We start from the raw sequence: 23,207 nt of genomic DNA on the forward strand, positions 1-23,207 counted from the left end.
AGATAAAACTGTGTTGTAGGTAGATGCTGACTTAAATGGTAAATGGCAAATTAGTTTTAAAATCAGACATTTGCATAGCTAGAAGTACTGATGGAAAAATGAACTGGCAAGTATTTAAATATACATGGAGACTAGGTAGGTTCTTTATTTTCACAATGGAATTTCCACTTTGAGAAGCCTTGCTTCCTGGTATATTCTTGTACTGCTTGAGATACAAGAATCTTACAAAATCAAAAGTCAGACACCACGGAGAAAGACATTGCATAAGCTGTAGCCTCAGCTATCAGAACTGTAGCCCACTGGTTATGATGCAGAATAGAGAGGCATGTATGGGGGCTATCACAATTAAAGAGCAGTTGCACTTTTGACTCCTCTCTGATTTCTGAGTACCTGTCCTCAAGTTTTAGGCTCTGTGAGCTGACTTATCTCAGCGTGGAACCCCACGAGTCTCTCACTTATAGACTGGGTCCCCCAGACTACAGAGCTCTGTGTTCCAATGCTGATAACTCACCAGGCCCAAATGGATTCAATACCTGCAAGTCTTCCCTTTGGTAGGTGTGGCCAATGGTTAATACAGTGACCTGAAAGCTTTCATAAAGCAAGTTATTATTTAATCTTAACAGTAGGAACACAGCAAAGCATAAGAGAAGAAGTATTTAAAAAACAATAAAAGCCCTATCTTCCCAGTGGCTTGCCATCCTTTGTAGACCCTAGGGCATCCCTCTTTCCTTCAGCTCCCTGGCTCCTAGAGCAACCCCCAACAACCATTCTCTTCCTCCCTTGACAACGTCTCGTGTCCCCACCAGAAGCCCTTTATCTTTCTTCTCAGGCTTTTGATGCTCCTATGTTTACAAACTGTGATTCTCCCCCTTAACAAATTGGCCCAGTGAGCTCAACAGGAGGTTAGAAGTCAGATATCAAATCAAATGAGTAGAATATTGTCCTTCAAGTGCATAAATAAATGGGTGGCACTCTGAAGATATTGCCCTTGTTCATGCTGACATGCAGCCAATCCCTGCTTGAATAAACTCCTTGTAGTCCTACCATAAACCCCTTACCACTGTCAAACAAGCAGAGCCCTATTCCTAAGTGATTACAAAGCAACTCTACATCTGTCACAGAAGGTTTGAAAACTAACAAGATTTAAAGGCAGTCCAAACTTATGTGATGGTGAAGACCTCCCCCTATACTGTGTGTGGAGTCAGGTCCCTCGCACCAATTTGGACGAGAGTCTAGCAATGCCGAGATGTGTCTCCTTCTGATCAGACCTCTGATTTTGCTTTCACCTTTTGCTTTGAAAATGTTGCAGCTAGATTAGTCAAAGTCTATGCAATGGCAAAAAAGACAATTGAGGAACATGTTACAAGCACATTCAAGACAACATTTGAAGCTGCTAGGTTTCTTCAGTGCTTCAGATAACTTCCTCAAAGGCGCTCTCTCTCTCTCTCTCTCTCTCTCTCTCTCTCACACACACACACACACACACACACACACACACACACTCTTTTTCTTTAAACAATGCTTGTGCCACAAATCACCAGAATGAAGGCTTTACAATACACCTAGAATTTTAACTTACATCACAGAGGGCGTGAGAAAATTTATTAATATTTGCAAAGCATTTTGAAGGCCTTGGATGGAAAATACTATGGATACACACAGTACTATTACACTGTAATGTTCACTGAATATGTGCTGTATCGTGTTGTACTATGGCAAAATTCAATGATGGATGTACCACCTTAAACATTGCCTGCTCTGTACTTTTAATCGGAAGTAACAGTATGAAGACAAACTCCTCCTTGGAAGAATGACCACAAGGCTTTTTTGTTAGTAAAACAGGATATTGATTATTTTGCCCACACTTATGGGGAGAAGATCCATGAAACCAGAAAAGCAGCTTGGTTTGATGGACTGGATGAAAATGAATCTTAAGTTATAAGCCCAGTTCAGCCCCTGACTCTCATGCATCTGGTATGTTTCTGGATCTGTCTCAATTTCCCTTTCTGAAAAAAAAGTGAGAATAAATACCTCTTGGACAGATCTCATCACCTTTGCAGTAGCTCAGACAAGTCATTTTTTGTTTCAGGCTAGTCCTAAATTTGAGGCTAAATACTCAATTTGAAGATAGATATGTTCTTGCAAGACACCAGAAATAACCTCTAGGAATAAGAGAATTGTATGTGTTGAGTGGCTGAAGAAAACAGAGGCCTTCAGTCTACTGAAGTCAGGATTAAACAGACCTCTGATCTCAAACTCTTCCAAAGCCAGAAAAGCTTTGTGAATGCAGATTGATCCTGCAACCACTGGCTGAAAAGCTGAATGACAATCATATGAAACCCCTTCTGTGAGTTGAGCTTTTTCTTATTACAGATGAAGATGCAACTAGAGGGAGTGTTTGCAGAGGCAGGCTGACTACTTGCATTGAGGTGGGAAGAAGAGTCTTAAGTTGCTAACTCCTAATGGAGCATTTTAAAAAGTCATTTAGAAGTTTCTGCTTAAGTCAGGGTCTATGCAATTTTACTATTAGGTAAATAATCTATTCAAGCCTAAAAATGTATTAGGCAAGTATTACATCAATCACAAGTAGATCTTTAGTGCATCACTCATGCAGCCCTGGAATTCAATATTAAAGAACTTCCCAGAACTGCTTATTATCAAATGTTGGCACAACTCCCACAATTTGGTCAAAAAGGTCAAAGTTATAGTTAGAGCCAGTTTAGTCTGTTTCATAACCCTTTCAATAGCGTCATCAGTTCAACTAATGATTATTTTTTAAAATGCTCTGAAGAGGGGGAGGTTCACAGTTGCTTGAGTAACTACCACCAAACACCCAAAATAAAGTTAATCAATCAAAACCAGACTTATTTCAAAAGACCTAAAGGAAGACACTATTTGGAACACAGAGTTAATATTAAACAACTGCCTAAATCATTAACATACTTTAAACAGTTTATGCCAACTGAAGATTTTTTTTTTTAATTTAAACTGATCTTTTCAAAGTGTTCCAGTAAAGAATTACTAAAAATTGATTTAACATTAAGTACCAGGCTGACTTGATTTAAATCATTATTAAATCAGCAAGCGGGAAACATTGATTTAAATCCATGATTTGAATCTTGTTTTACATTTGTACTTTTTAGTTATTTTCCTAAAGAAAGGTTAATCATCATTGGTTGGTACCCGTTAAAAACACATTGATCTGCAACTACATATACACTAAATGTGGTACATTTTGCTAACCAGAAAGATATACTGTATCAATACACATTTACTTAAGCAAAAATATATATTCAGATTAATTTTTTTACTTTTTGTATTAGTCTAGAAAATGGTGAAAGATGCTTTTCTTAAATTTTCTTTTGTAATTTGTGACAAACTATTTCTACGGAAATTACAATCCAATTAAAAATCCACAATGAACATTTTAAAATTGTTTTCATTAGTTAATACAGAAGACGTAGGTATTTATTGTTATTAATATTAAATGTGCAGATGAGAGAAAAAAGTTTATCAAAACATTTTGCATTTAAAATTAACATTTATTAAATAAAAAGGAAGTATTCTCTACAGCTAATGAACTGAATGATTGTTTCTGATCACAGAGTCTTTCAAGAATTTAGAACTAGCATATCTCATCCTTTCACACCTAATTCCTATTCGGACAGAAAAAAGTAAACAATTTCCTGCTTTTTCAACTCTCACTCAAAGTCTTAAATTTGATTGCACTAGTCATTGCATTGAACTAGTTCAATCAACTGAAATTAAGAAAATGTTCTCTCTGCACCTAAACTTCAGCAGCAAATATGTACTGTAATTTATTTATTTCATTTACATTATTTTAACAGATTATAGTGATGGATTCTCCCGTAGCGTTGACAGATTGAGCGTTCAGCTAGTATATTAAATTCTGGGTTTATTTGTTTTTATGGCTTCTCACATGGCAAGCAAGTCCAATCCTGGATTTGCAAATGCGGCTGCACATGTAGTTATTGGCGGTGGGAGGGTTTGAGGCATCAACCTAATGATGCACTCTTCTCAAGCAAACATCTCACATGTCACTCCTCAAAATTGGACACAGCCTTACACTTCTCCATCTGGGTCTATTCTGTGCAACTTATCCCCCAAGTTTTAATGTCTATCTTGCACACTGACGATTATTGTGGGTTCCTATGCTCAGTTGGCTGTAGAACATCACTTTCGATATATGGGAAGCCTCCATGTGGATTATGTGTGGACCAAAGTTGAGCTCTGATGAACATGCTCTTGATGCTAGGGATTTGGCACCTCTCAAGGACATCGGTGTTGGGGATCAGTTCTGGCACTTGATGCTGCAGATGCATCTTAGGCAGTGAAGGTGGAAGACTTCCAGTTGTTTGATGTGGCTTTGGTAGAGTGTTCATGTTTCACAACCATAAAGGAGTGAGATGAGTACATCAGCGTGATAGACTTCTATTTTGGTTCTGAGGCAGACTTTATGGTCCCTCCAGAGCCTGCCAAATGCCAAACTGCCCTTTACAGTCGCTGAACAACCATCATATAACATGGTGTTGCTGGAAAGCATGCTAACCAGGTAGTAGAATTTCCTGACAGAGCTGAGTGACAATGGGATCATGATGCTTGCGATCTGGTTCTGGCTGGTACATGAGCTCTCTTGATAGCTGTTAACTTTAAGCTTCTACTGTAATTAATGAACACCAGTTACGAACTGACCAGTCAACCGCACAACTCATTTGGAATCGGAAATACGCAATCAGGCAGCAGAAACAAAAAAGGTAATTACTTTACAGTACTGTGTTAAAGGTAAACTACCAAAAAAAAAGAAATTAAAAAAAATATTCACAAGGTAAGGAATATTTCTGTGCTTGTTTCATTTAAATTAAGATGGTTAAAAGCAGCATTTTTCTTCTGCATAGTAAAGTTTCAAAGATGTATGAAGAAGAACCATAACGTTTTGTTCAGAGTTACGAACATTTCAGAGTTACTAACAACCTCTATTCCAGAAGTGTTCATAATTTGAGGTTCTACTTTATGAAGGAGTTTCCATAGACCCCCGTGATTCACCGTGTCAAAGCCTTAGTCTGGTCAACAAACAGCACATACAGGTCCTTGGTTCTGTTTAAGAGCCTTCTCTTGTATTTGTCAGGCTGCAAAAGTCATGTGCATCCACAGCCAGCACAAAAGCCACACTGAGACTCCGCATTATAGTAAGTTTAGGTCTAAACATAGTTTGTCATATTTTCAGATTTAAATAGGTTTGTTTTTTAAAATATATATAAAATATCCAATTATATTGAAAATAATTTTCAATCACCCTTATTAATAAAACTAAATGCAAAACTACAGTGTATTAGGCAGGAACATGCAACAATGCAGGAAATACAAAAATTAAGGTTGCATGTGCAAGCTAAACTATGGCCCCTTAACTTAGAGACGTATGGAGCATTTTGAATTACTCTGTGCTGCTGCAACCATGTAAGACAAAGGGAGTTTATGAAAATTGTCAAAGTGAGGAATAGAAAGCAAATGCAACTAAACCAAATATTTAAACTGAAATATAATAAATCAGGTTAATAAGGAAAGGAAGTGTATATCAATATATGTAAAGGTATAAACAAAAAATCTGCAACAGCAAAATTTCTATTTGTGCTCCATTAACAGAACAAACTTTATTAATGGATTGCTAAATAGTTCATTGTTGCGTGGGTCCAAAGAAAAGGAATCTAGCTCTCGTGTCAAATACATATTTAGGGACACAATTAAATACGATGCTTTAGACAAATAGGAATAATCATTTTTATGAAAGTGTTTAGAGCGTTAAGTTACATTACACCATGGTACATGTGTCATAGTTCCTGAGATAACTGCACCTCTGACTCCTTTGAGGGCATTCCACTTATGTCTCAGGCTTCTAACTGTCACCTTTCTTGGGGCAGAACCCGTGACACTTTCCATCTAGATGAGTGAGTTAGCCTGCAATTCCTCCTGTAATTCATTGTAACTGACTCAGCAGGTCTGATTTAGTTCAGCATCTGCTGTTCTGTTCTCTAATGACATCATTAGCCAGCATCCAGCCATCTTTCATAAAGCAAGGTATGACTTATTCAGATCAACAGCATTACAGAGAAAACATATGTTTAAAACAAACAGCTTATATGCAATGTCTAGCTTACCAGGTGTCACCCATCTTCTGCATGGAGACCCTAGCAGGTTTCAAAGTACATCAGATCCTCTGGCAGGGCCTGTCCCCGTAGGTTGAAGCTTCATCTCAGTTCTTGAATCAGGTGAGTGACCTCCACCCCTATGGTTACTTTATACAGTGTTCAGTTCTTTGTTTTCTAGATCTCTTTAACCAGGTCAAACTAGTATATGCAATTTTCCCTTCCCTCAGGCATGAGCTTCTCCAGACTTGTTACTTGCCTAGGGATTTGCATTAATTATTCCCCCATCCACCCAAAAACGTGCTTTTAGTTTCTGCAGGAAACCACTGTAACTTCCCCATGGAGCCAGAATACAATATCGGGGTGGGCAAACGACAGCCCACATCTGGCCCGTCAGACCATTTAATCTGGCCCTCAGCTCCCGCTGGGGAGAGGGGGCGGGGGCTTGCCCCGCTCCGCGCCCAAGAAGCAGCCGGCATGACCCCACTCTAGCTCCTACATAGCACGTGGAGGCATGGCCAGGCAGCTCTGCGTGCTGCCACACCCGCAGGTATGGGAGCTGCAGGGCTGGCACCTGCGGATGGGGCAGCGCGCAGAGCCGCCTGGCCACGCCTCAGAGCCGGAGAGGAGACATGCTTCCAGGAGCTGCTTGCGGTAAGCGCTGCCCGGAGCCTGCACCCCTGGCGCCCCAATCCCCTGCCACAGCCCTGATCCCCCTTGATCCCAGCCCAGAGCCCCCTGTTGTACGCCAAGCCCCTCATCCCCAGCCCCACCCCAGAGCCTGCAACCACCCCCACCCCGCACCTCAACCCGGAGGTCCCTCCCGTACCCTGAAAATTCCTCTTTTCTGGCCCCACCTCAGAGCCCACAACCCCAGCCGGAGCCCTCACCCCCTCCCCGCACTCCTACCCCCAATTTCGTGAGCATTCATGGCCCGCCATACGATTTCCACACCCTGATGTGGCCCTCAGGCCAAAAAGTTTGGCCACTCCTGCTCTACATGCATCTTTTCCTTTTTTACCTTTTGAATGATTAACTTTGTAAGCTTAATGTTATACCAAACTATAACTAAGTAGGCTTTTACATGCAACATCCTAGCATGCATGAGCTTTTATTTTTTTTAAACTAACAGAAAAAAGAAGTGGCATGAATAAATGGATCAGTACTTTCTAAAGATGACCAAGAAAAGAAACTGGCAACTAAAAGGCAACAAATATGATTGCCATCCTTCTCCATAAGCCGCGTGTGTGTTCCTGCACTAGTTGCTGCCAAAGAAACTAAGCAAAGCTACACACGCAATGTGGTATGTTTAGGTAGCAATCAACTGTAGTTTACAAATCTCAACTACATGCATTGCTTGTTAAGTTTGGGAGAAGTAGGAAAGAAAGTCTTCCCATGACTATCATTTGAACTTGTGTGTGAATCCTTCATCCAAATATCTGACCTTCGGGTTACTAGCAGAAATGTTACCAAAAGTTGTACTTCTGTCTACCTCGAAGAACTGCAAAAACTGAAGATAAAAGGAAGATTTTCCCACCTTACGTTCACTTGGCCTTCTATTGCAACAAATGACATTTTGTTCACAAAAACGATGAGTGGCTAGATTTATAATTTTTCTTCTAATTTCTGTAGCTATATCATCCATTTTGTCAGTATGACCGCTGCCAATATGCACTCTGTTCATTGTTTCAGCAACACCAATGCCCTTCGCTGGGTGACAATCCTAATTTTAGTATAGATTGGAAAAATCAGAATGTGAAACCTAACAGGTGATTACCCTGATTTCTATGCGTCCACTTCTTCCAGTCCATTACCACCAGGGATGCCCACACCTTCTAGTGCACACCACCCATTTTGTTTTCTTCTTTTATTTATTTGTAATTTTGTATTAATTTTTACAAACCATTTCGTTAGGCATTTGAGGAAGTAAGTTAAGGAAGCTGGGCTAATAAGATGTGGGGATATTATGCTTTATACTGAAGCACAGAAAAATATAGTAAATTGTGAACAGTCCATTATATTTTTACAGTTTAATTATATATTGAATTTATTATTGTGAAAACACCTAAAATAATGGATACATTCTTTTAAATGCAAATCAAAAGAATAACTGATAAATAATTACTCTGATATGGTGAAGGGAGCTGAGGGAATACAGTTTTATAGAACTTTGGAAGAGGCATGAATAAATGGATCAGTACTTTCTAAAGATGACCAAGGAAAGAAATGGGAGAGGGAGTTAACTGTACCCCCTCTTCATGCAAACAACAGGGCCAAACCCATTGGCACCTGAATCCACAGCAGCTATATTATTTGCAGGGTGGATAAAAATCAGATTTTGTTTATTTAAATGGGATGTTTTTGATTTAAATCGGATTTTTTTGATAAAATGCTTTTTGAGGAAAAAACCTATCTAAAGATAGTTTTAATTAAGATCCATGATGAGAGATCTTTGAGCTACAATGTAATAGGGATTATAAATTCTAATTCTATAGTATGAGACAATATATTCATGTAATTTTTAAGAAAAGTTTTGTAAATGAGTTCCAATAGTTCATGGATTAGGGACCCAATCTTATGGGGTTTCAGGGGCTTCTGTATAGATTATTTAGGATAATCTTTCTATCTACCCTATGGGACTCAGTGCTCAGCCTAGATGCTACCATCAGAGATGCTTAGTTTTGCAGTTCTCAAACTGTGGATTTGTGTCTCCAGAGATAATATGCTTGTTTACAGCAAAAATGTTTTTAAATAAATAAATAAAATAAATAAATGAATATGTAGAGGTGAGAAATTACAGACCTCATCCCTATTGTCTCTGCAAATTTGTGTACAGAGTCAATCTCTTGCCTCTCTCTAAAAGTGCAAAGTTTCAAAAAGTTCAATGAACAGAAGATTGTTGGGGGTGGAATAGAACTGGACAAGGAGAAGAAGTGTGGCGATAAATGCGAGAAGGGAGGGACAGGCAGTAGAAACAAAAGTGAAACTGTTTGAGCAGCATATTCCAGAAGTCTTGAGGTCTTTCTGAGTGTGGCCTTCATTGATTTGATATCTACCATACCATTATCTCACTAGAAGGGAAAACCTATAATAGCAGCAGGCCGTAAAAGAGACCCAGTTTGGGAATAAGAACCATTCAAGAAATATTTGTTTGCTGATGATGTTTTAAAGAAAGTCACATCAGTGAACTGGTGGAAGTCACTTAAGCACTTGGATTCAGAGACTGTTGAAGTGATCATCTCACTTTTAACAGCAGTAGCTTCTTCTGCCGACACAGAAAGAATTTTATCTTCCTTTGGACTAATTCATTCCAAATTGAGAAATGGTTTGGGACCTGAAAAAGCAGGAAAGCTTGTCTTTCTTTTCCAGATTATGAACAAACAGGAAAATGAAGGTGAAGATGACTGAGTTAGCTGCAGAAGCCAATATTTTAAGTTTCTCATGTTGACCTGGCTGACACAGTCGATTTAAATTTGTTGGGTTTTTTTAATATTTCATTTAACTATTTTAAACAGTTTTAACGAAAACAAATCTGATTTTAAAAAACTTAAATGTTTAACTAAATTCAAAAATTCATATGCTTGTTTTGTTAAAATATTATATGTTTGCTGTTGAAGAAAAAAATCCGGAATACATAACATTGTTGTAGTTAAATAAAACAATTTAAATGTCTGTCTGGTGATGTTCTCCAAATACAGCATGGCTAGAAAATCCTCCAAATATTAATGATTAACCTGTTGAATTGGAGATCGTTCACCTCCCAATGACTTCATAAATATCTGCTTCGATTATTTTTGGTAAATGAAATAACCAAACAGTCATTCATTTTCTGATATAGCTGTAAAACTAATCAGAAAAGTTTTCAAAATAAATCACTTAAAATGTATAGTGTGTACCTTCTAAAAATGAAACCTACATCTATCTGAGTTGTGAAGAATATGTATTAAGGTTAGAACAACCAACAAGAATGCACTTTTATGTAGAAATCCATGACTAAATCGAGTCTTCCTGACTAGTGATTTAAATAATGATATAAATCAAATCCACCCTGATTATTGACTCAACCTTAAAGTGGAGTACAACACACTACTTTCCATTTGTTTGTTTAAAACTTACACTCATTGAATATTGCAATGAAAAACATGGCTGCTGCTACTGAGAAGTTTAATATTGTCATAATGGTTTCCAATTAAAGGTAAAGGAATCAGTAATGAAAGCAATCAGTGAGCCACCTAGGGCATAACTTTTTGATTCTGTACATGCTCCTGCCTGGTCTGGGAATGGACTATATAAGGAGGCATCATTTTAAAAATAAGGATTGGTGGGAGGTGGATAGTAGAGGTCTTCCTCTTGAAATTGTGTCATTGGCCAGTAAGTGGTCAGTCAAAGCTGAGGGTAGGTGGTCAGTCAAAGCTACACAGGCTGTGATCTGATGGGAGGGAAATAGAATCGGAGCCCAACAGTGTTAGTGGGCTGGAAAAACAAACACTGTGTCCTGCAAGAGTCTTGTGGCATGGCATAGAGCGGGGTAGGCAACCTTTCAGAAGAGGTGTGCCGAGTCTTCATTTATTCTCTTTAATTTAAAGTTTTGCGTGCCGGTAATACATGTTAACATTTTTTAGAAGGTCTCTCTCTGTAAGTCTATATTATATAACTAAACTATTGTTGTATGTAAAGTAAACAAGGTTTTCAAAATGTTTAAGAAGCTTCATTTAAAATTCAATTAAAATGCTGATCTTACGCCGCCAGCCTGCTCAGCCCGCTTCCAGCCTGGGGTTCTGTTCACCTAGGCCTGCAGTGGGCTGAGCGGGGCGACTCGAGGTCAGGGCAGAGGGCTGGGGTGTGTGTGGAGGTGCAGGGCAGAGGGCTGGGGGGGGGGGGGCAGGGCAGAGGGCTGGGGCGGGCAGGAGGGGGGGTGGGGGGGGGAGGCGGGGGTGGGGCGGGGGGGGGGGGGGGGGTGGGGGGCGGGGCGGGGGGCTGGGGGGGGGTGTGGGGGGGCGAGGCGGGGGGGGGGGTGTGGGGGGCGACTTGAGGTCAGGGCAGAGGGCTGGGGTGTGTGGGGGTGCAGGACAGAGAGATGGGGCTGTGGGGGTGCAGGGCAGAAGGCTGGGTGGGTGTTGGGGGGTTCAGGGCAGATGGCTGGGGGGGTGTGGGGTGCAGGGCAGAAGGCTGGGGTGCTCGGCTCATGGGGGTGCTCCCAGCCCCCTGTCCTGAGCGGCTCATGGCAGGGGGCTGGGAGGGATATGCCCTGTTCCACCCCCTTCCCCCAGGCCCATCCCTACCTCTCTCTGCCTGCTCTACAGAGCTGTATGCAGGCTGCAGCTCTGCTCCCGCTCCCCCTCACAAGGGCCATCACCGGCAGGGAGAGGGAGGGGGAGGAGGAGGAGGGGCCGGAATGCACCAAGCTGTGGGAAGAAGCGGGGGAGGAGGGAAACTGGGCTGCTCCGGTGCCACCCAGCTTCCCCCCTCCCCCACTTCTTCCCCCAGCGTGGCGCTTTCCAGCTCCTCCTCCTCCTCCCACCGGGCAGGCTGCGTGCCATTCAGAACCGGCTCGCGAGCCGTGTTTGGCAAGCGTGCCGTAGGTTGCCAACCCCTGGCATAGAGGCTCCTGGACTTGCTTCCAGCTAGTCTAGTATCAATGAAAGACAATGATGGTCCGAGTCAGTTATTGGGTGTCACAGCTGGGCAAAGCAGGACATCATTATTATTTATTTCTGGAATCATCCACAATGTGGTGGACACTTTCAAAAAGTTATCTGGCTTTTTACTGATCCAAATGGAGAAAGCTCTAGAAATGCACTTTGGGGGAATAAAGGGTGTATCACTGGGCATGCAATTACAGAATTCAAGAAAAATTCTAGTGTACATAGGTATACAGTTCCAACTAATTCCCCTCTCAATCAGCAGCATAGCTTCTCAGCTGCTGCAATTAGGGTTTAAACTGAAATCTCTGCTATACATGTGCAGTCCTGCATTTTCATTCACCCATAACATTTTTTCAAAACCCTCTTCTAAAACTGAGTAAAGCACATACTCCTAAGTGTCCATGCCTTATTATTTTTATTATAATAAAGTATAGCCAGTTATGAGCACATACTCTGAGAAAAACAAAACAGAATTTTCTCTTTGAAAATGGGAAAAATGTATTTTGTCACCCTTCCATAGTAAAAATTGCTAAAGAGAATTTGTTCAAACTTTGATTTTTTTTTGTTTTTTTTTTGGCAAACTCAAAGAACAAATAAGGAAAATTTCAGCTCTAAAAGTGAATGATTCAGATATTTTAAAAGTGTATGAACACAGAGGGTTTCAATGGAAACTATTTTGCAATCTTGACAATAGGGGTTGTCACTAAAACAAACACTAAAATAAAGCACTATTTGGTTGCTAAAATAAAGAGTGCTTTGCATATTTTCAGTTTAGTCAGGATAAAGAACTGCCAATATTAAGGTTTCATTAGTAATTGTTGAATGTTTTAGAGAATGCAGATGGAAACAGACTTACAAAACAAATAAAATAGTAAATATTTTGTCAGTATTGTCTTGAAAATTACTCAGCGTACAGCTACAGAAAATCCCCAAGGGCCCTAGTGCTTAAACTTTAAAAACATGTCTTTGTACATATTTTAAATTAATAAGGAAAAGGAGTAGGCAGTCTTTAAATTACTTCAAAGTCAGCAAAAATTACTCCTTGACTTAATTCATTATATGCACACTGTCCATAATGACAACAAAATAGAACAGACTTATGACCCAGGCATAAAAATATATTTTAAAACTGCTTACATTTTAATGAAAGCTGACTGCTAATGGTTAGCTTTTGTGCGGTGCTTTAGATTCATATACCACTAATGGTTTAATTTTAAGATAACCTTGGGTCAAAAGAAGTGTAAAATTAATGTTTGATTGCAGCTAAAGAAAAAAATATTAGATTTAATTAATTTAGCACAAAACCAACTATTTTTGTCATAAGGAAGTCTGTTTCTTGCCCTTTCAAAATTTACGTTTGTGAGCTCAAACCACTGGTACTTGGTTTCCAAGTCTATGCGAGGGATATGTATGTTTATAAATCAGAAGACAAGAACTTGGCAGAAGGAACCCCCCACCCTCCGCCCCGTTGAATTGCACAAGCCAAGACTGACAGGCAGCCCACAATTTCCCAGAAATTACATTTCAAGATCACAAGAATCCCAGTAATAACATGCATTTACTAAACAGAACTCAAAGAACTCTTGTGTTTCATTCTATGTACAGTATACTCAGTTATTGAGTATTCTACTTGATATGGCTTAGTAAAACAAATGAAGAAACCTTAATAGAAGTAGAAAAGCCTTTATAAAAGGTTTTGATGAACTCCGCTATATTCTTAGAGAGCTAATAAGCAACTTTATCTTACAATGGTCACTGGTACTTTTATTTCCCAGTCTTCCCTTCTATACTCGGTTTTTCAAATTCTCATTCTATATTTTATCTTAGTATTGAAAGCTTACTCGAAGATGTATTTCCATATCAATAAGATGCTGTAATATATGCAACCTTAAGAACAGGTACAATGTTGGAAAATTTCCGCACAATTGCCTCTGATCAAGATTATAAACACTTCTTTTCTCATATTAAGACATTTACATAGGTAAACCAAAAGCATTCAAATATACACCGTATCTTCATTAAAAAGCTGAGATGTCAGTCAAAAGAACACATTTAGCATTAGACTAGTAGAGAAGTGACAGGTGGGCAATATACGTTAATGGTTTTCCTGTAATGACCGGAATACATACATCTGCTAGTGCATAACTACATGAGGGTATGTTTTGAAAGAGAGGGAAAACCAGAAGCATAAGCTCCTCCTTTCCAACAACCTAAGCCAGTGATTCTCAACCAGGGGTATGTGTACCACTGGGGGTACACAGAGGTCTTCTGGGGGTACATCAATTTATCTAGATGATATTTGCCTAGTTTTACAACAGGCTATATAAAAAGCACTAGTTAAGTCAGTACAAACTAAAATTTCATACAATGAAATGTTTATACTATTTTATAGCCACTGTACACTAGAATGTAAGTACAATATTTATATTCCAATTGATTTGATAATTATATGGTAAAAATGAGAAATAAGCAATTTTTCAGTAATCGTGTGCTGTGACACTTTTGTATTTTTATGTTTGATTTTGTAAGCAAGTAGTTTTAAAGTGAAGTAAAACTTGGGGGGCATGCAAGACAAATCAGATTCCTGAAAGGGGTACAGTAGTCTGGATAGCTTAGGACAGTGGCTCTCAACTTATCTGCAGACTTCTCATATTAATATGCTTCAGCTGCCTCGGTACCCTTTCCCACAGTGGAAAATTTCTTAATTAACACAACTCAAAGACAAAAATTATCTTCATTCACAAATGCAGCACAACTACTTCTTGGATTAAATGTTGCAAATGTTACAACACACAAGGTAGGACAGAAAGTGTACCTTATTCAAATAAAAGAATGGGTTAAATTATTCAGGCAGATTATAAAGTAAATTTCTGAATCAGAACTCTGCCAAGACACCAGGGTTATAACACCCTTATTTTCATGAAAATGGCCACAGACATAATAGCTATGGATGGTCAAAACATAGGTTTTAGACTACATGTAAAATACTGCAGCTGACCCTTATCACCACAAATGACGGAGCAGTGGTTCAATATTGACTCTGAAAAGAATGCTACTCAGAGGCCTTCTACATGCTTCCCAAGATACACAAACAAGGCAAACCAGGCAGACCCATCATATTTGGCCATGGTACTCTTACCGATATTCAGATTCCTAGAAACCATTCACCACACAAAGGGCCAACTTTCTACAGGACACAACCAACTTCTTCCAAAAACTCCACAACATTAACAAGCTCCCTCAGAATACCATCCTTGCCCTCATGGAGGTCACCTCCCTGTACACCAACATCTTTCACAATGACAGCATAGCTGCCTGCCTCAAATATTTACAAGACAACGATTACCCTCAGATATCCACCCTAAACACATCCCCAGACTCATCCATTTCATCCTCACCCATAACAATTTCACATTTAACACACACTTTGTCCAAACCATGGGAACATGGGTACTAGGATGGCTCCCCAATATGCCAACCTCTTCATGGGCCACACTGAAGAATTTCTGGACAAATGCACCATGAAACCAATGAAATACCTGAGATATATCAATGATATTTTCATTCTCTGGACAAACAACTTGAACACCCTCAGACTTCCAACACAACTTCAAAAACCACCCCCCATCCATTAAAGAGTCTCTGGAACATTCCCACACCAGCATCTTCTTCCTAGATACTACCATCAGCTCCAACAACTGAACCCTACTGACAAGCAACCCATGGATCACCACACCTATCTTCATAGATCCAGTAACCACCCCAAACACACCCAGAAATCTGTTATCTACAGCTGGGCCCTCTGATACCACATAATATGTTCCGAGGAGAACATCTGTGATATACACCTTAACACACACAAAACTGCCTACACCAAACAAAGACACTCCACTATAGAAGTAGATCGCAGCATGGAACAGGACAACCAAATACCCTGAGAGAACCTGCTTCGATACAGAAATAAAAGCCCATCTGACTGCACACCCCTTCCTAGTTGTCACCTGCCACACCACAATGGAATCCATATGGGGTATCAAACAAGTACAAACCACTCTCGATGGGGACCGCATCCTGGAAAAAAAAATTTAAAAAATCTTTTCTGAGCTCCCTCTTCTGGCTTTCAAACACCACCACCCCCTCAGTCTCTCCAAGCTCATCATCAGAAGCAAGTTCCCCACAAACCAGGACACACCAACTCAAAGCAGTGCCAGACCTGCCAGAACAACAGATGCAAAACCTGCAGATATATCTCCATCACTACAGTGATCAACAAACCTTTCAAGATCCATGGATCGAAGATACTATCACATGATAGTATCTCATCCAGTGCACTAGATGCTCTAATAAAAACTATGTCAGTGAAGCCAGACAATCACTACACTCTTGAATGAACTCACACAGGAAAATGATAAAAGACAAAAACACCACAAACTGTGGGTAAACACTTTTCACAAAGCAATCATTCTATAGCTGACCTATCAGTCCTCATCCTCAAAGGAAACCTGCACATCACTTTCAAAAGGCAAGCCTGGGAGCTTAAATTCATAACTTTGCTAGACAATAAAAATCATGGACTGAATAGACACTAGATTTATTACAGCAATCTATAACCCACTAACCCACCCACCCACCCAGATACAATAAAAGCTTTGTTATCTGGCATGTTGGGGGATTGAGGGGTGCCGGTTAGTCAAGAATTCTGGTTAACTAAAAGCTATACTTACCAATGGAGGGAGGTAGCTTGGGTGTGGGAGGGGGTTGGGGGTGTGGGGCGGGGGCTCTGGGAGGGACTTTGGGCGCAGGAGAGGGCTCAGGGCAGGGGGTGAGGTGTGGTAGGGGGTTTCAGGGTGCCAAATATGGGCAGCGCTCACCTTGGGCGGCTCCCTGAAAGTGGCAACGTGTCCCTGTTCCTCCTAGGCGGAGGCACAGCCAGGCGGCTCTGCGCACTGCCTCCACCTGCAGGTGTCGCACCTGAAGCTCCCATTGGCTGCGGTCCCCGGCCAATGGGAGCTGAGGAACGAGCACTCGGGGTGGGACGGGGGCAGCACAGGGAGCTGCCCAAGGTGAGCGCCACCCGGGTCCACCACCCCAAAATGCTGGTTTCTAGAGTTTTCTGGGTGATAAAGTGCTGGATAACACACCTTCTTCCCTATGACCGGAAGGGTGTTATCAGGCCACTTCATCTTGAATGGTCCCTTGAAATGGGTTAACTACTTATGCTAAACAGTATGTTTCATCTAGTATTTAGCTGTGACACTGAGGACTAGTCTACACTAAAAGCACTACAGTGATGCAGCTCCATCAGTGCATCTGGAGAAGACACTAAGCCAACAGGGAGCTCTTTCGACTTAATTACTCCACCTCCATGAGAGCCTTCCCGCCAACATAGCGCTGTCTACACCAGCACTTAGGTCGGTGTAACTTATGTCACTTGGGTGTGGATTATTCATACCCCAAGCAACATAAATTATACTGAAGTGGTAGTGAGCACAAACCTTGAGTAAGTTTCCCAGACCTGAAGAAGAGTTCTGTGTAAGCTCAAAAGCTTGTCTTTCTCACCAACAGAAGTTGGTCCAATAAAAGATATTACTTCACCTACCTTGTCTCTCTAATATCCTGGGACAGACACAGCTACAACAACACTGCATGCATGCATGCATATATACATATATACACATACATATACATACCTGAGTCACTTGCTGGTCTCCTATTCAAAAATTAGACTTCTCCTGACATTGTTAGTTTCAGAGATTGACAATATTAGAACAGAAAATAGCATGACTGCAGGCCAAATGTATAGGTACTTGAAAAAAGGAAACAGGTAATAGAAATACTGTTGTTCAACCCACAAATTTCCACGTTAGCATAAGTGATGTTTTATACAACGGAATAGAAGAATCAGACATTGCCTAGATATTTAAGTAATCAATTTTAAGCAATTAAAAAAATGTTGCCAGAGCAAGTGTTATTATAGCAGGTAAATGAAATACTTGTATATGAATCCAGTTATGAAACGGTCAATAATATTTATCAGAATAGAGAGGAAGCATGGTCCAGTAGTTAGGGGAGTAGCTTAGGACTTGGAGTTCCTTCTTCAGCACAGACTTCCTGTGTAACCCTGGGCAAATCGCTTAGCCGCTTTGTGACTCAGTTTACCATTTGTAAAATAAAGATAAAAATGGTCCTCTCTCACTGAGAGTTGTGAGATCAATGCATTAAAAATTGCGAGGTGCTCAGATACAAGGCCCATCTAAGTTCTTAAGATAGATATTTGAAAATACTTTAAATTATACCAAAAGTATATGTATAGAGAACAATACGACTTTTTAAGTACTCTTGGTTTATTTGGTTAGCTGCAATGAATAGTGAATTATGAATGGTTACCATTCCCACCACGCCCCCCCCAAGATCCTGTTTTGTTTTGTTTTTAAATCAGCTATACAAGAGACATATGAACATCAGTATCTTTATTCATTCAGAGTATAAGATAAAGAAAAGCATGTGGTGCATCACAGCTTAAGGCAGCAACTTTGCTGAAGGCTGGGCTTGGAAAGCCTAATAGATACTTTCTTGACTGAACTACAGACAGCAAAGGCAGGGCTAACAATTTACTGCTCAGCCTGCAACATGCAGAAGTTGGGTGCTGTATGCAACTACCCTAAAAAAACCCAACACACTGGGGAGAGAGAACAAGAGAGTTAAGGCTGAACTTACAGGAGGAAGCCTAGAGAGAGGAAGGAAGGGAACTGGAACCTCTGACTACTTAATCCAGTCTTCCCAAAGGGAGAGCCTCTCGTGGAAGTCCTCCACTCTAAGCAATCTGCTTACATGCTGAATCTGCAAATGCCTCCATGTTCAGTCAATTATGTTTTAAAGAAAAAAGGAAGGGGCAAGCCAAGGTGAGAAGCTTTGCAAAGCTTGTCCTATAAATTCTAATACGCTGGGCTGAGGTTTTTTTTGTTTAGTTTTAACAATACAGCTTATATGTACTATAAATTAATGAGTACATCCATGATTAATAATTCAGAAATAGCATTCATCAACTTGGACTGTAAAAAGTTGGAAGAAAATTTATTTACTAAGAATTTATTGCTTAAACAAATTATGTTAGCAGATAGCACTGTTAGCCTTTTAGGCAGGCAGCCGACAGCTTCAGTATACCAAACAGAAACAATTTTGGGGGCTCATCAGCAGGTGATTTTTTCTTTACAAATCCTAAAATTAGAGATTAAACTTTAAAATCTAAGTTTTTTACTCATGATTTAAATTGCCAATTTCAGTTGCCTTGATTTAAATAAATCTACCCTAAAGAACCCAGAAGGCTTTATTTCTCAGGTCTAAAAAGGAAAATTATATGTTATTTCTCCACTAGAAGTTCACCATTTAAATAAAAACTACTTACAAATTCCCAAATATTTGTATTACTTTTCATTCTAAATCTAAGCATTATAATATTTGGTTAAATAGCACCTGAATCAGCTGCAAGACCCACCAACCAAATGTTCTTTCTTATTTAATAAGTGCCAGGAACTTGATTAGCATAACACTATACACAAAAATAAATAAAGCATCTGCCTGAGAAGTTGTCAGCCTGGAGCACAAACACATAAAATAAAGCAAGATACTCTGGAAGATTAAGCATTGTCGTTAATTTGGATTTTGTTTTAGTCTCACTTCTCATCACAAAGAAAATATTTGACTTGCATGGGCTTGCAGATCTTTTTGAAATAGGGGTGTTTTTACAGGGATTTGAAAGAGTTCTATAAATTAGTGAGATTATAGCATTACACAGTACCCTCGAGCCTCTTGAAGCCACCCACACCTTCACATCACCAGATTGTACAGAAACCCACTAAGTTATGACTAACGGACTATGCATTCTATACCACTCTACAAAAAGATTCCCATATAGTCTCACAAATCTGCCACAGCGTTTTCTATGAGAATTTTCATCTGCTTGTGCATGATGCCTAGAAATGATTGCCATTTGTACCTCTAAGGAAGTTGTTAGACATTGGAAAGCCTGAACACAAGTAGTTTTCGTTTGAAAGAATTACCATTTTGGAAGTGAGCTGGGCCTCAAGTGGTTGGTAGAAAGCTAAGCTAGAGGGGCCAAAGAACGCTAAGGCAAAATTTTCAACAATACATTTAATTATATGTGGTAAGAGCCACTGTAGATTTTGTAAGTTAATCGTATTTATCTCTGATGAATTTTCTGGTCTGTTACACACTGAATATTATTCAGTATTTGTCTTCAGCTGTGTGTTAATCTGTACATTTGATTTATACACATGGACTCTGAGACTACTGAAGAGTATTTCTTAAAGGATGGACTGTAAATGGCCTTTTCTGACCCTCTCTTTTTTGCAGAGCAGATGCACTTCAAATTGACCTAGCTGTAATTATGCTGTGCCTTGTTTTGTTTTTTAGGGTTTTTTTGGGGGGTGGGTGGGGGGAGGAGGAATTGAAAATTGATCTTTGAGTTCTTTTAATATAGTACAGCAATTTGTTGATAACATGCATGTTTTAATTTAAATAAGGGGTGGATGAGGTTGGGAAACTATTTCATAACTAAGTTCAGTGTTTTCCAACTTTAAACTATAAACTGATAATTGTAGGACAAAGTTAATATATAGCTATATAGTAAAAATAAATAAATAATATTAACAGAAAGTCAAATGAGATAGATTCTTAAAGTTTTGAAAAAATAGATTAAGATTTTGATGAAAGAAAAAATATCAATCCCTTTTTCAACACCGGAGTTCAGAAAGAAATTGGACCTCCATCAGCAAGTCTCAAAGTCTGTGTCAACTGACTCAGGCTCACGGCATGGGCTAAATATAGCAGTGCAGACGTTCCCACCTGGGCTGGAGCAAGGGCTCTGAAGCCCAGCAAGGTGGGGGTGGGTTTCAGAGCACAGGCTCCAGCCCAGGCTGAGAGACTTGCTATCATGGGGGTTTCTTTCTTTTTTGCAGTGTAGATGTACCCTTTAAAGATAATAGCTCCTAACACTACTTCCTGTATAGAATTATGAATTCCTCTCTGACTTACTCATGGGTACAAAATAACACTCGTTTCCCAGTCCCAAGCCTTACTGAACATTGTGCATCACATACTTAACACTTCAGGCTGGTCTCAAGCACCAGTAGACACAATTAAGTCAACATTTCCCAACTTTTAGCACAGTTGGCATCTACAGTTTTTCCCTAAGCTTAAAACAGGAAACAATTGCAGTGTCTCACAACAGTACTGGCAAATGAAGATTTTCTAATGGTGACTTATGTTCTGTAAAAATCTAAGGGTACGTCTACACTTACCGGAGGGTCCAGCGGCAGGCAATCGATGTTCTGGGATCGATTTATCGCGTCTGGTTTAGACGCGATAAATCGATCCCGGAAGTGTTCGCCGTGGACGCCGGTACTCCAGCTCGGCGAGAGGAGTACGCGGCATCGATGGGGGAGCCTGCCTGCAGCGTCTGGACCCGCGGTAAGTTCGGACTAAGGTACTTCGAATTCAGCTACGTTAATAACGTAGCTGAATTTGCGTACCTTAGTCCGAAGTGGGGGGGTAGTGTAGACCAGGCCTAAGTGTGGCTTGAGGGAGAGCTGAACTAGAGGTCAACAGCAATGATGATATAGCAGAGCAAATCAGAACATGGAAGGGACGAGCCCTTTCTACAAAATCCTGTGTTTATTCTCCAGAAATAAATCTAGTTTTGTTTGCGGAGAAAAGTGGACCCTTAACTGAGAGCCTGAGCACTACAATGTTTACAGTGTTTGTACTTTTCATGCACTTAAACCATGTTAAGGAGCAGAAACTTTTAACTGCATTCCTGGCTCTCAAACTGCTGTTTCTGTAAGAAAGGTTTTGATAGGAATTTAAAGATTGGATGTTGCCATTACGGTTAGTGTGTCAGCTAAAGTTAGACCAGTTAATGGCAGGAATTCCCAAGTTAGTCCAGTAAGTGTAAGAGCTTTTGATGTGGACAAACACATGCATAGAATTAAGCAGCAGGCCATAACTTCTGTTAAAACTTTTAGCACGAGAAGCACTACCAGCCCATCATCCATACTCTCCTATATCAGGTATTTAATTGGTTCCAGTGTGGGGATTTCAAGGCTCCTTACCATATAACCTGTAATTGGCACCAGGGTAACAGGTCTCCTTGCCATATAACCCATAAAGCAAGGTAGGCTCTCCCTAGCCTACCCGCTAGGACTCAACTCTCTCTGCATCCTAGGATGTCCCCTCCCCTCCCCTCCCCGCCCCCTCTTCCCCCCGCGAGGTCTGACCTCGACCCACAAAAGCCACAAGGTCTTACCCTATCACATCAGTTAAAGGCCCATCGAGAAAACCCCAAGTCTTTTACCTCTGGGAACTGTTCATTTTATTCTCTCAACCACACTGGAATCCAGCTACAGAGGGTGCCAGCAACTAGCTTGGTCCCCCTCCCTCCCTGCCTGGTATCACAACTTGACTGGAACAGATTTAATGGAAAAGAAAATTGATCAGCTATTTCCGTGGGGTGGGGGGTGGGTTCTGGATTTCATTAGCTTGCAAATAAGGAAAGAGTCATAATTTTAATAAGTTATACTGATATACCCTCTTGACCTGCAGGAGACATACTGCATTTGATAAAATAATTAAGTACTACAATAGCAGCTGAAACTACTTCTAATTTGCCTCTAAATATATATATAAATGGTGAAACAAAACTACAGTAAGGATCCTAAAACACTGTAAAGAACTTTGCATAAAAATCTGTTCTCACTATTATATTTTAGTACTTTTAGCAAACATACTATGACTTTTTATATTAGCCCTTTTCATACACTTTAGTCCATTCATTTGTCCCGCTTACTTGACATCAACAAAGAAAAACAGGAAAAACTTGCATCATTTCAAAGGAATGGGATATTTTAAAATTTTATATTCCTTATGTTAGTGTAAAAATAAAACTATTTCTTGCTTAGAATGGAAGGATGACTAAACGTTATATGGACAGCCTACTAAAATTCTGAAAGACTATCGCAACTGAGCTGCATAAATGGATTTTTAATGCAGGAATCAATTATCTACCACTAATTCTTGTGACAAAATATGGCTACCAAAACCACATAATCGGGGGGTATGCGCAATCACTTAAGAGACTATTAAGTCTTGCAGAACTATATTTAATAGCTTCAGTCATAGGCTAATTCCCCTTTACTCCTTCCCAATGGCTATGTCTACACTGCTCACCCCTTGTGGCAGTGCATAGAATTCACATAGCTACATGCCGCAGTGAAAAGCAGACTATGTCCACATTGTGGTGCGTAGTTACATGCGTCAGCAAAAGGTTCTGGCAGGGGGGAGGCAGTGAGAAAATGCCAGACCCTTTCCTCACAACGGGGGAAAA

General features: G+C 40.2%; 1 protein-coding gene across 1 annotated transcript in view; it reads right to left on the reverse strand.

Annotated features, from left to right (window-relative positions):
- Positions 1-23,207, reverse strand: part of AHR (aryl hydrocarbon receptor) — a 95,696-nt gene that overhangs the window by 35,371 nt on the left and 37,118 nt on the right. The window lies entirely within an intron of this gene.

The sequence above is a fragment of the Terrapene carolina genome, unplaced genomic scaffold, assembly GCF_002925995.2.
Source record: "Terrapene carolina triunguis isolate 2854851 unplaced genomic scaffold, T_m_triunguis-2.0 Scaffold84, whole genome shotgun sequence".
Taxonomy (NCBI): Eukaryota; Metazoa; Chordata; order Testudines; family Emydidae; genus Terrapene; species Terrapene triunguis.